The following is a 12,632-nucleotide window of genomic DNA, read 5'->3' as shown; positions in this document are numbered from 1 at the left end:
ACAATGTATAGATACCAAATTTTTCTGTCATTCATGACGACGAAGTTTTAGAAGATTGGCTACATTTCCAGAATTTCTAAAAAATCTGCAGTTTTACAAAAGCAACAGGAATTTCCTTTGGGTAACAGTGAGGACAAAGAACCTCCCTGATTATATGAGCTCACTGAGGGCAGGACTTACTCTGAACCCCCTACCTCTGTAACCTGAGTGTCTGGTATGAAAGTGCACTAGTTAATACGACTTTTTAAATTTTTTTTTCTTTTTTTATTTGACAGACAGGTTAATATGACTTTTAACGAGTATATGTTGGAGAGAACAGAATTAGAACTAAAGGTAAATGTTTAGTCCCATGCCTAGAACAAAGGAAAATCTTAATGAATATTTTCTTTCTTTCTCTCTCTCTCTCTCTCTCTCTCTCTCAATCTGTGTGTGTGTGTGTGTGTGTGTTCATTCTTGATGGAGGCACTGGGAAGTGAACTAGTGAGCAGGAGTAGAGGTTGATCAAATATTTCTTGACCACAGGGAAATGAAACCAGATACATGACTAGTATAGGGTCAGCAACAGATAGATAGATGATAGATAGATAATAGGACATCAGTGTCAGATTTCAGAGGAGACAGGAATGTTGTGAAGTTCAGGGGACAGAACTGTATAATTCCAGAAATACCTGTCAATACTAAATTTAGAATAGAAAAGAGTATACAGGTTAAAAAATACCTTAGAGAATGCAGTGGAGGATGGCCCAGGTCCTTGGGCCCTGCACCTGCATGGGAGACCAGGAGGAAGCACCTGGCTCCTGGCTTCGGATCGGTGCAGTGCACCAGCCATAGTGGCCACTTGGGGGGTGAACCAACGGAAAAAGGAAGACCTTTCTGTCTCTCTCTCTCTCACTGTCTAACTCTGCCTGTCAAAAAAAATAAAAAATAAACCTTAGAGATCAGTCAGCTCATCCTCTTTATTCTATAAACTGAAAAAGTAAACCTCAGACACTCTCCAAGATCACATGACTCATCAGAATCCAACCATGACTTTCATCACCTCTGTCTCACCTCCTAAACCCATATGAATTCCTAGCCTGATGCCTTTAATAATGCCAAAATTCAGGAGAGCCGATTTCACGGAGCTTAAGTGACTTTACTCAAAAGAAATATTGGCCAGAGATCCGGTGGTATTTTTAGTGATTGTTGGGTAAATCAGACCATTTGGAATAAGCTTCTTTGTGTAATAAGGTTGACCAACAGCATGCAACTCTGGCAGGAAAAGAGCAAAGGAGCCCAGGACCCCATACTGGCCTCAGAGGCTTTTGCAGATCAGGGCACAGCAAAGACAATTGATAGCTCTCAGTGTGGGCCTCATGGTTAAAGAGGTTTGTGATTCATAACGTGGTTCTAATCCTGGCTCTAATATCAAGTGACTTAATAGTGTGAACAGGGCCATTCACTGCTCCAGGCCCTCAGAGGAGCTGGAAGGGACATTTTATAAGTTCCTTTCCATATGTAATTGTCCATGATCCCATTACACATCTAATTACCCTGAGAAAAATGTAAGCAGGGAACCCTTGAGCCATGCGATGAAAAGTTAGCTGCCACATCAGCCTAACTAAGTTTAAGTATATTCAACAAAGCACTGTTCTATCCACAAAACGTGTTCTGAGTTACAGCTTCTTAATTCCCACTAACATGCATCAAAACAAACAGTAATAGACCCTCTGATATCTTACGAGTGAAAAAGGACTTCAAAGCCATTATTTTAAAAGACAATAGACAGGGGATTTTTTTTTTCCTTTTTAACATTTTAAGCTGTATTTTCTGTGAACTCATTTTATTTCATATAAAGACTATCACATAGACAGAGGTGATATTTAATATCTATAGTCTTCAAAAAAATCAAAGCCTCTGTTCTCCCTGAAGGTTTGACATGTTCCCTAAGATTCCACTCATTTGTCTACTTCCCCTGGCATTGAAGAGTTTTAGCTTAAACCAACTCCCACCAAATCCAGGTATAATTTTCACCAGAAATGCACAAACAGGTAAATAAAAACCCCAGGGAAACTCCACTGGGGCTCTTGGCACCATGAACTCTGGGTGCCAGTTCAATCCCAACCATTCCTGCTTCTGCATCCCAGAGCAGTAAACATCCTAAATAGTTAAGATCTACAATGCCAACACAGTAAGTGTGACTATAATCAACTGTGCTTATTAATGATTTCTTCAAGAACACATCACAGTCCAGTAAACATGGAGCTGTTCAGTGCGGTTGTTCTAAAAGCAGCTAATGGCAGGATGTAATTTGAAGCAGCTTCAGCTCACTTACAAACCCTTGCTCTGTTAATTGTGATCGCACACCCCACTAACCAGCACAGCCCAGAGCTAACGTCCACACCGGGAGCAGTCAGCGCTGCTTCTCCTTCTTTGGTCCTCTCCCCTATTGTGTTTCCTGTGCCCCTGTGGTTAACTTCTTCTTCAGAAGCTCAGGAGACTCAAGTAGTTGCCTTCCTGTTTTCCCCTCACCTGACAGGAGATAGCCCGTGGATAAACCCATTATTTTGCTTCTTGCTTTTGTTTTAATCTTTTGCTTTTTCACCATTGTTCTCAGAGCAGTAGCATGTGGCTGATACACACTTTGTTTCCTACGGCTGGCTGTTGTCAATCCCCTGGTTAAACACTAGAATACCTCTTTTTTGAGCCTTAGCTCACCCCTACACAAAACTCATGACCGGTCTTTAACTAACTGTCCCCTTGTGGAAGGTAATGCTGTGTAACAGAAAGAAAATGATGGCAGGAATTCCAAGTCATTTGGAAGCAAGTAAGAGATCTCTGGCTGAAAGAACAAAGAAGACATATTGAAAGAACCAAGCACAGTATGCTATATTCGCAGATGTTCCCAAATATGTACTACATGCAGATAAGATTTCAATCAGAGCAGAAGCCCTTAAATAAGTTTTAAGGCAAGACCCCAAAAGAGGAATACTATTGGATAATCCCCTTCTCCAGGGACACAAATTCTTCACGTGACTCTTGAAAGGATCAAGGTTCAGACTGAATGACTCCTGGGGCTTTCTTACTGAAACTTTTAATGTGGAAATGCTCAGACTTTTAAAACAGGAACATAAATTCAGTGGAGGTGCTAGGAAAAAAAAAGGGGAAAGGACGCTGCAACTAGAGATTTGGGAAATGGCTCATAGAATTCGGCTACTGTCCTATTCGGCACTGATTGCCAGAAAATCAATTCAAAACCCTCAAAAGAATACTTGTACTCTCCTTTTGGCTCAGCCATACCAAAGATGGTGTCACTATTCTTGACATCCCGTGTGTCAAGCCCCTCAGCCGATAATGCATTTGGGAAGAGTGGTTGAGGGCAAATGTTTAAGCATTTGTTTACATTAGCACAAAAAGATCATGCGAAGCCAACTCCCTTGCTTCCATTCTAACAAGGGACTGCATGCATCAGGAATATTTCAGGACTCCTGTGGGCTCATTCTTTTGTGCAGTTTGAAATAAACTACAAGGTGCTATTTCCCATCCCCAAAATCAGGGCACATTTTCAAATTCTTACCACCACTACTGGTTTTTCACCTAATGAAAAAATCGTGTTTTTAAGCAACATCCTCTCTGCCTTGGTATTCAGTTGCCCTGTGGGTGTCATGTGACTTACCATCTAATGGGAGAACATCTTGTGTGGCCTCTCTCCTCCCCAGGCCTGTAAAGTGGCCGCCCTCCCACTGTGCAGTGGTTCACAGATATCTTATGGAGAGGGATGCTTGGGTAGCTCCACATCCGTTCCACTGGCATAATTTTGCCTACAATTTCACAGGAATTGCAGTTCAGGGCTTTCAAAATTCCCCAAGGTTATTGCCCTTTGTGTATGCTAAACAGCAAGGTGTAAATGTCTTGTGCTAAGCCACAAGTTAAAGAGACATCTGGAGAGTGAATGGAGTTGGCACCAACAATGATCTTGATGAGAAGGCTAATGGATGCCAGATGTGGAAACAAACTCACGTTCAAAGGTCCCCTCCCCAGGCAGGGTCATTTCTACGTGTCATGGCCTAGATGAAAACGTTTCACAAACTAAACTGGAACACACACAGATCTGAGACAAAACACTTTGAGGCCATAATGCCTAAGTGAGCCAACACAAAGATGTTCCAGGAAAGAGAAGCACCACTGAGTGCAGGCGCCCAACATGCCGTACCTCATATAACTTCCAAAGTCCTGAGGATGTTAGGACATGATGCTCGGAGGAACAGGGTTAAATAAGAAAGCCAAAGAACTGGGACCAACAGAGCTGTTCCACTACTCACTGAGAAGCCCCACCTCTAAGCTAGCTGTATGCCTCCGCTTACAGCAGAAATCTTGGGAAGAGTGAAGGAGCATATGTGGAGTGACGTGCGTAGGAGTTCAATAAAATGTAGTTCCTTTTCCCACTCAGGAGTGAAGGGCCCATGAAAGAGAGAACTGAGCTTTATTGTAAAGTGTAAAACAAACGGCGAAGATACTTATACATGTACTTAGTCTGCAAATATTTATTGCATGTCTACTGTATGCCTGGCAAAGCAACATTTATTTCAGAGAAAGATCAGCTGGAACTCACAAGTTTAGCTATCACTGACTTGTCCAAGAGCCCACAAGGTAACCTGTGCCAGAGTTGATGACCAATAGCAGGCTCTTGTGATGCAGACTATAACTAAACACAGAACATGAGTTTTCCGTAGAATAATGTAACTTGGACAAATCAAGTGATGTAGCCTTTGCTAGTTCCTAGAGTGAACAAACTGAATTAACTTGTCCAGTCTTGGGAAAACATGCCAAACTGGGAATGAAAAGGAAAAGCACAAGGAGTTATCTTTGTGTTTCTTAAAAACAAAACAAAAAAAATTTAAAAAAAAAAGCAAGAGAGAAAATAAATAAATGGGTGAAATAATTGCAACTGGTGGGAAAACTAAATTGAGAGTGACAGGAGATATCTGAATCTGCTCAGGTGACCCCAGGTAAAGAACACAGGCTTAGAGGAGGATCTTCAAGAGAAGGAAAAGGAAGGCTGCAGCTGTCAGGAACCATGATCAATAAATGACTGATGTTACCTAACAATAGCAACAGAGAAAAGAATGTCAAGTCGGGAACTACTGTGAGAAACACAGCAACCAGGACTTGGTTTAAGCCTGAATACGGAGGAGAGGTGGTGTTACTGCAAGACAGAGATAGGAAGAATAATTAAAAACAAGTTTGTATACAATTATTTGAAAATATTTTAAGCACGAGAGTCCCTGTACCTAGAAATGTGCAGCATCAGAAAATAATAGCAGCAGGTGCCTGGGATATCGTCCCAGTGCTGCTCCCTATCGACATCTTGATCTTGGGCCAGAGAGTTAATCTCTCTTGGCATCAGCTTCCTACTCGCCTCAAATGGCGTTGGGCATCACGCTGGGCAAGACAGTCACATTCAAAGGTTGGCTGCGCCAGGAAAGAGTAGTAGCAACCTGAAACCCCTAGAACTCTGCCGAGACAGTCTGCCCATCAACCGAAACAGGCGTCCATCCCAGCCAGCAGGGCAGAAGCAGCCAAGCCTGGCAACGGGGCAGGCCTTCCCCAGACATGTCACTTTAGCGTGCATGTTTCATATTGAGCTTCTCATGATTGTCAAAGTCCCAAGATACCACATTTCCTACTGTGTTTCACAAGAATGCTATCAGACTCATCCCAGTACCCTTAGAACTTGCCACAGGTCCCGGCACACGATAGGTACAATAAATGACTTTTTAAACTCGATGAACAGAATTTCTTAAACAATGGGACGTAATAAAGTCAAAGCATAATTCCACTCACTTTTCAGATGTCAGATAATGAAAGCACAGCTGCCTTTTTCACACCGGTTCCTGATTGAAACCCGCTCCTCACTCTCCTGCCCCCATCCAGCCTGAACCGGGAAGTCGCAGGTACACAACAGCAGGCTGCACCTGACCACTGAACCTGTCCTTTGCACTCAGGCTCCGGATTCCTACTTACACGCAGGAAAGGGCAGAGCAGCTGGACTTGCCAGTGTGAGGAGGAGGCCCCTGCACTGTCGTGCCCTACTCACAGGGAGGAGAAGAGCCTCATTTCTCACCTGGGTTTCTCACCCATCAGTGTCATAAATGAGTGCACAACTACAAGTCCATGTGACACCCCTGTGGCCAACAGAAAGTCTGTGTTAAAAAAAAAAAATTACGGCCGGCACCGCGGCTCACTAGGCTAATCCTCCGCCTGCGGCACCAGCACACCGGGTTCTAGTCCTGGTCAGGGCGCCGGATTCTGTCCCGGTTGCTCCTCTTCCAGGCCAGCTCTCTGCTGTGGCCCGGGAGTGCAGTGGAGGATGGCCCAAGTGCTTGGGCCCTGCACCCGCATGGGAGACCAGGAGAAGCACCTGGCTCCTGCCTTCGGATCAGCGCGCTGGCCGCGGTGGCCATTGGAGGGTGAACCAACGGCAAAGGAAGACCTTTCTCTCTGTGTCTCTCTCTCACTGTCCACTCTGCCTGTCAAAAAAAAAAAAAAATTACATAGCCATGCTGACCACTCTTTTTCAGTCCAGCCCTGCTTCTACATTGGAAATTTTCACTGACGTGTAATACATATACAGAAATAAAAAAGCACGGATCGTAATTGTACAGCTTTGTAAACGGCCACAGACTGAAAGCTCCCCACAAAACAGGAATCCGGATCAAGGAAAAGTCACCAGTGCTCAGAACTCCTCAGTGCTGCTCTCCAGTCACCAACCTGCCTCTCTCCCAAAAATCCATCTCAACATCTAAGTTTTGATACAGATTCCGACGATGCACACGTTTTGACCTGGGGAACATAGGAGTGCCACAGTTCATGGTTGTTAGCTGGATTTAACACAAGGAAATGCACAAACCTGGGGCTCTGTTGTATGAGGGCTCTGTGTTATCTTTAGTGTCTTCGAAGAACAAATAGAATCTGAACCACTTTAAAAGTTCAGTGAGGGGCCAGCGCTCTGGCAGAGCGGGTAAAACCGCCACCTGCAGTGCTCGCATGCCATATGGGCGCCAGTTCTAGTCCCGGCTGCTCCACTTCTGACCCAGCTCTCTGCTATGGCCTGGGAAAGCAAGAAAGAAGATGGCCCAAGTCCTAGGGCCCCTGCACCCGCGTGGGAGACCCAGAAGAAGCTCCTGGCTCCTGGCTTCAGATGGGTGCAGCTCCAGCCGTTGCGGCCAATTGGGGAGTGAACCAGCAGATGGAAGATCTCTCTCTCTCTCTCTGCCTCTCCTCTATGTACTCTGACTTTCAAATAAATAAATAAACCTTTAAAAAATTAAAAAGTTTGACGCTGTACAAGAGCTATGTTAGCCCTGCCTTTTGAAAATGTCTCAGGTAGCAGCTGTATGTTGGTACGTCCTACGGTTGCAAATGTACAAAGGAAGTAGTGGTCAATTCTCCCTGAAATGCATGAAGAAGCAGATCACAGGGTGGAAGGCAGCCCTGACTTGTCAGCATGGACACTGTAGTTGCATAGAATTTCAAGACTAATATCTGGGGCAGGCATTGTGATACAACAGACTAAGCCACAACCTGGGATGCTGGAATCCCATATCAGAGTGTGTGGGTTGATTTTTATTTATTCATTTATTTGAAAGTCAGAATTACAGAGAGAGACAAGCAGAGGCAGAGAGGTCTTCCATCCACTGGTTCACTCCCCAGTTGGCAGCAAGGGCGAGAGCTGTGCCAATCCGAAGCCAGGAGCCAGAAGCTTCTTCCAGGTCCCCAGTGCAGGTGCAGAGGCCCAATGACTTGGGCCATCTTGTGCTTTCCCAGGCCATAGCAGAGAGCTGGATTGGAAGTGGAGCAGCCGAGACTTGAACCAGCACCCATACAGGATGCCAGCACTGCAGGAGGCAGCTTTTTCTGCTATGCCACAGTGCTAGCTCCACGGATTGATTTTTAAAAACCAGCTTCCTGCTAATGTGCACCCTCGGAAGCAGGATGTAATGGCTCAAAATGGTTCCTGTCATCCATGAGGAAGACCAGGATGGAGTTCCTGGTTCCTGGCTTTTGCCTGGCTCTGCTCCAGCTGTTCTAGGCATCTGGGGAATGAACCAGCAGATGGAAATCTGTTTTTCTCTCTCTCAGTCCCCTTCTCTCTCCCTTTTAAATAAGTAAAAATAGCCTTTTTTAAAAGATGTGCTTAGTTTTCTTTTCATTTCAATTGAAAGTCAGCAATACAGAGAGACAAGGACAAACACACACACACACACACACAGAGGGAGAGAGAGAAAGAGAGAGAGAGAGAGAGAGAGAGAGAGAGAGAGGGAGGGAGGGAGGGAGAAATCTTCCGTATGATGGTTCATCCCACATGGGATGCCAGCATCACAGGCAGTGGCTTTCTCAATCATATCTCAAAATGTCCATTTCATTCCTTTACTTTTGAATGGATCCTTTATTAACTGCCACAAACCACAGAAAACATATTTATATTTTTGGACTGGCTTGTTTCACTTAACATAATGATTTCCAGTTGTATCCATTTTGTTGCAAAATATAGGGTTTCGTATTTTTTTTATGGCTGAGTAGTGTTCCACAGTGTATATATACCACATTTTAAATTGGTCATGATGGGAGTGTTTTAAACCAGCATAGTCCCTCTACAAGTTCCCAAGATCTGGTTGTAGGCCAATGGTAGTAAATTTAAGAACATGCTCTTAAAATTCACTCTCAGAGAACTGAATAGGAAGACACTCAGAATACAACATTGTGAGTTGGATCAGTGTTTTTCCAACTGAAAATCAAGTTTTTGCAACCTATCAAGTGGTGAAACCTATCAAGCATTTTGATTTAGGAAATTACACTGAGTATTTTAAAAGGAAACATAAAAATTGAGAATGTAATAGAAAATATAAACACTGACCTAAGGAATTTTGTAGAAAGGGTGAATATTATTTCCCAAAATATGCATGTGTGTGAGTGCTCTGGGTTACAGTATAAAATATTCTCACTGGGTCATAGTATTAACAACATTTGAAAGCCACTGTTTCAGGATGTAGACTCTGTAGTCCAGCGTTTGATGCTCCTCCATGCTAGCACATGACTACCTCTCCGTGCTGCATGTTACATGTGTGTAAAATGACATTACTAACATTATCCTGGACTTTTCTGGATTAAATGAGGTATACATAAATTAACAGTAAGTGGTAGCTATTACTAGCATTGGTCATGGGGAAGATAATTGTCCAACAATGCCAATGAAATTGGCAGGTATTCTGGGCAGCCCACATAATCCTCATGGATATCTCCTAATGTCTGAAATACACAGGTTGGCTCCTATTTGCATATGGGGCTTCTAAGTGCTATGACTTGAATAACATTAGTTTGACCCTAGTACATACATATAGGTACACTGAATTATATAAAATACCATGACTAAAAAGTTATTTTTCTAAATTCACCTTTTTAGTCCATTTTAGAATTTGGTTACTCCTGACCCAGTAACAAACTGACTTGCATAAATGTGCTAAAACTGATGTCATAATGTATCAGGTGATTTGTAATAAATAAAATACTTGAGAAAAATGAGAATTCTGGGAGGAGTTGCATTTGTGGGAAGATTGATCTTAGGTAGGGTAGCAAAACAGGAGCCATCATGAAGCCTGGGACCATCGGAGACTCAAGACAGCATCAGGCAGCTGTAAATGAGCATAATTAGGTAGGAAAAATTGCAGGATTGAATAAAATAATCTATTAATCATCATTAATAATCATTAATCACCATTATTAGCACATGGTTGGTGTTTGATATATTTTTCACACGGGTAATGGAAATGGGGTGGGGAAAGCAGAGAGATACCTTACAGGAATCTTTAATGGCAAGTGACATAAAACGTATTCCAAGCTCACTTTAAAAAAGGAATGTATTGTCTCACACAGCTGAGAAATTTTAGCTGGATTAAGCAGTACACACAATTTGTCCACACCCTAGCTCTGCATTTCTCTGATTTTTTTTTTTTTTTTTCCAATTCAGGCTCTTACTCGTGGTGGTGAAATGGCCATCATTTGCTTAGGCTGTATCCTTTCCACTCGGCCACTCTAACACAAGTAGCATGATTTCCCCCTGGTGCCTCAAAAATATGTCTGTAAATTGGACTAGTTCATAATGATTTAGTCACAGGCTCACCCCTGAACCAACTACCGTGGCCAGACACACTTAACAATCTGGTTACTCAGGTTGTGTCACAAGCCAGGAACAGTTTCACAACACATTGGGAATATATGTGTTAGTTTCCAGAGGAAAGTTGTGGTGTAGCTTCCAGAATAATAAGAAATGGATGCTATTCAGTCAAATTACCAGAGTAAATCCAGTTTTGTTACAGCTGATGAGGATTTTGCTTAAAATTGAAACCTTCCCCAAATTTCCAATATCTTAATTCAGCAGGCCAATTCAAGGGTGATATTCAAAAGGCTTACCAATGAGGATTAAGTTATCAAAATGGAAGCAATCATAACCTTGGATCTTGAACCTAGAGACTCTACTGTGCCAGAATTTAATGCTTTGGTTGCTGGGTCATGAGGGAATTTGGGAAATGGGGTGCAAGGGAAGGTGATGAAGATATGCCAGAGCAGGAACCAGAACAGCCAGTAGAGTGGCGAAATACTCACATGGCTTGGTGGATTGGCATCACCAGCTGGATGGAAGAATTTCAGTATTTCAATTGGTACAGCTGCACCAGTGCGTACCAGCTGGATTTCAGCTTGGAATGAATCTATTAGCAGCAATAAAATAAAAGAATATGCTTCTCGATGCTACTCCCAGAAGCAGGACTTTTGAATTATGAGACATTTCTTTTCATAGGTGGATTCTTGAGGGACCAACAAGGTTCCCAGGTAACAGGATTTAGGATAAATGCATACATAGTCACACAGAAAGAAGTCAACTCGACCTAGACAAAGTGGTGATGCAAATCTTCTCTCCTTAGTTTTTTCATATGATGAATGCAGTTTTCATGAAATTCTCTTAACAACACCTAATGGCCAGCCTTTTAGATATTCTTCTGTATTAAGCTCCATATTGACCATTGGGTCCTTTTACTCCTTCGTCTAGGTTTGATTTTTCATTTGTCATTAGCTCTTACTTTGAAATTTTTTTTTTAGCATTGCTAATAGTGAAAGTCCAAAGATGAAGTTTCTCAGTTGCCTAAAAGAATATCTCTATTTCATCTTCATCCTTGAAGTGCAGTTTAACTGGAAACAGAATTTATGATTCTACAGAACTGTGAAGATATTACTCCACTGGGCAATGGCTGTCATTTTTTCTAATAAGTCAATCTTCATTCATATTGTCATTACCATTCATTTCTCTGCTGTTTTATTGTTTTTAGGGTTTTCTTTTATCTTTGGTTTTACAAGTTTGGCTATGATTTACCTACATATTATTTTTACCTAATTTTTTTTAAATTTTTACTTATTTTTGACAGATTCTTAGTTTGTAGATACAATTATAAGAATATAGTGATAATCCCTTCTCCTCCCTCCCACCTTTTTTTTTTTCAGTTTTTGAGACAACATATTTAAATTTACATTACAGTGAAAAGGTTTAATTCTTTACCAAATAAGAAGTTTAATAAGTAAAAAGTGAAAGGCCCTTAGTTTAATGGGAATATAGGCAATGACTATAAACAATAATTGTGTGGAAAAATTGACATTTCACCAATCTATAGCAAACTTTAAAGAAATCACAGATCATTAAAACTATGGTATTAAAACATTCTTAACCATTGGTTTAACAAAGGTTTAAAACAAAGGTTTACAAAACTATATTTGCAGCAATACTGATATGCACATGCATTTCTTTATTTTAGTTCCCACATATAAGGGAGAACATGTGGTATTTGTCATTCTGCGTCAGACTCATCTCACTTAACATTACGTCCTTCCAATGTGTGCATTTTGATGCACAGGTAGAATGCCATTCTTTATAGCAGATAATATTCCATTGTGGGTACAATACACTTTATCCATTCAGGGAATGATGGACACTTTGGTTAATCCCATATTTGGCTATGTGAACAGTACTGCTATAAAATTGGTGGTGCAAGTATCTCTTTGATACAATGTGTTCATGTCTTTTGGGTATATACCCAGGAATGGGACTGCTGGATCATACCACAAGTCTATTTCTACCTTTTAAAGAAATCTACGCACTGTTTTCCACAGTGGCTGCCCTAGTTTCCATTCCCACCAACCGTGTATAAGTGTTCCCATTTCTCCACAACCTCGCCAGCATTTGTTATTCTCCGTGTTTTGAATTTTAGCCATTCTGACAGGGGTGAGGTGGTCTCTCATTGTGGTTTCAATTTACAATTCCCTGATGACTAACACTGTGAAGCATTTTTTTAATATATTCGTCGGCCATTTGTATTTCTGCTTTTGAGAACTGTCTATTGAGGTCCTTTGCTCATTTCTTAACTGGATTGGTTGTTTTTTGTTGTTGTTGAGTCTTTTAAGTTGCAGATATGTTCTGGATATAAATCCTTTGTCAGATAGGTAACTTGGAAATATTTTTCCCACTTCTGTTGGATCTATCTTCAACCTGTAGATCATTTCCTTTGCTGTGTAGAAGCTTCTGAGTTTGCTATAATCCCATTTGTTAG

This window comes from Lepus europaeus, chromosome 20, assembly GCF_033115175.1.
Source record: "Lepus europaeus isolate LE1 chromosome 20, mLepTim1.pri, whole genome shotgun sequence".
NCBI classification, from domain to species: Eukaryota; Metazoa; Chordata; class Mammalia; order Lagomorpha; family Leporidae; genus Lepus; species Lepus europaeus.
The sequence above is the reverse complement of the archived record's forward strand: the minus strand, read 5'-3'. Positions refer to the sequence as shown.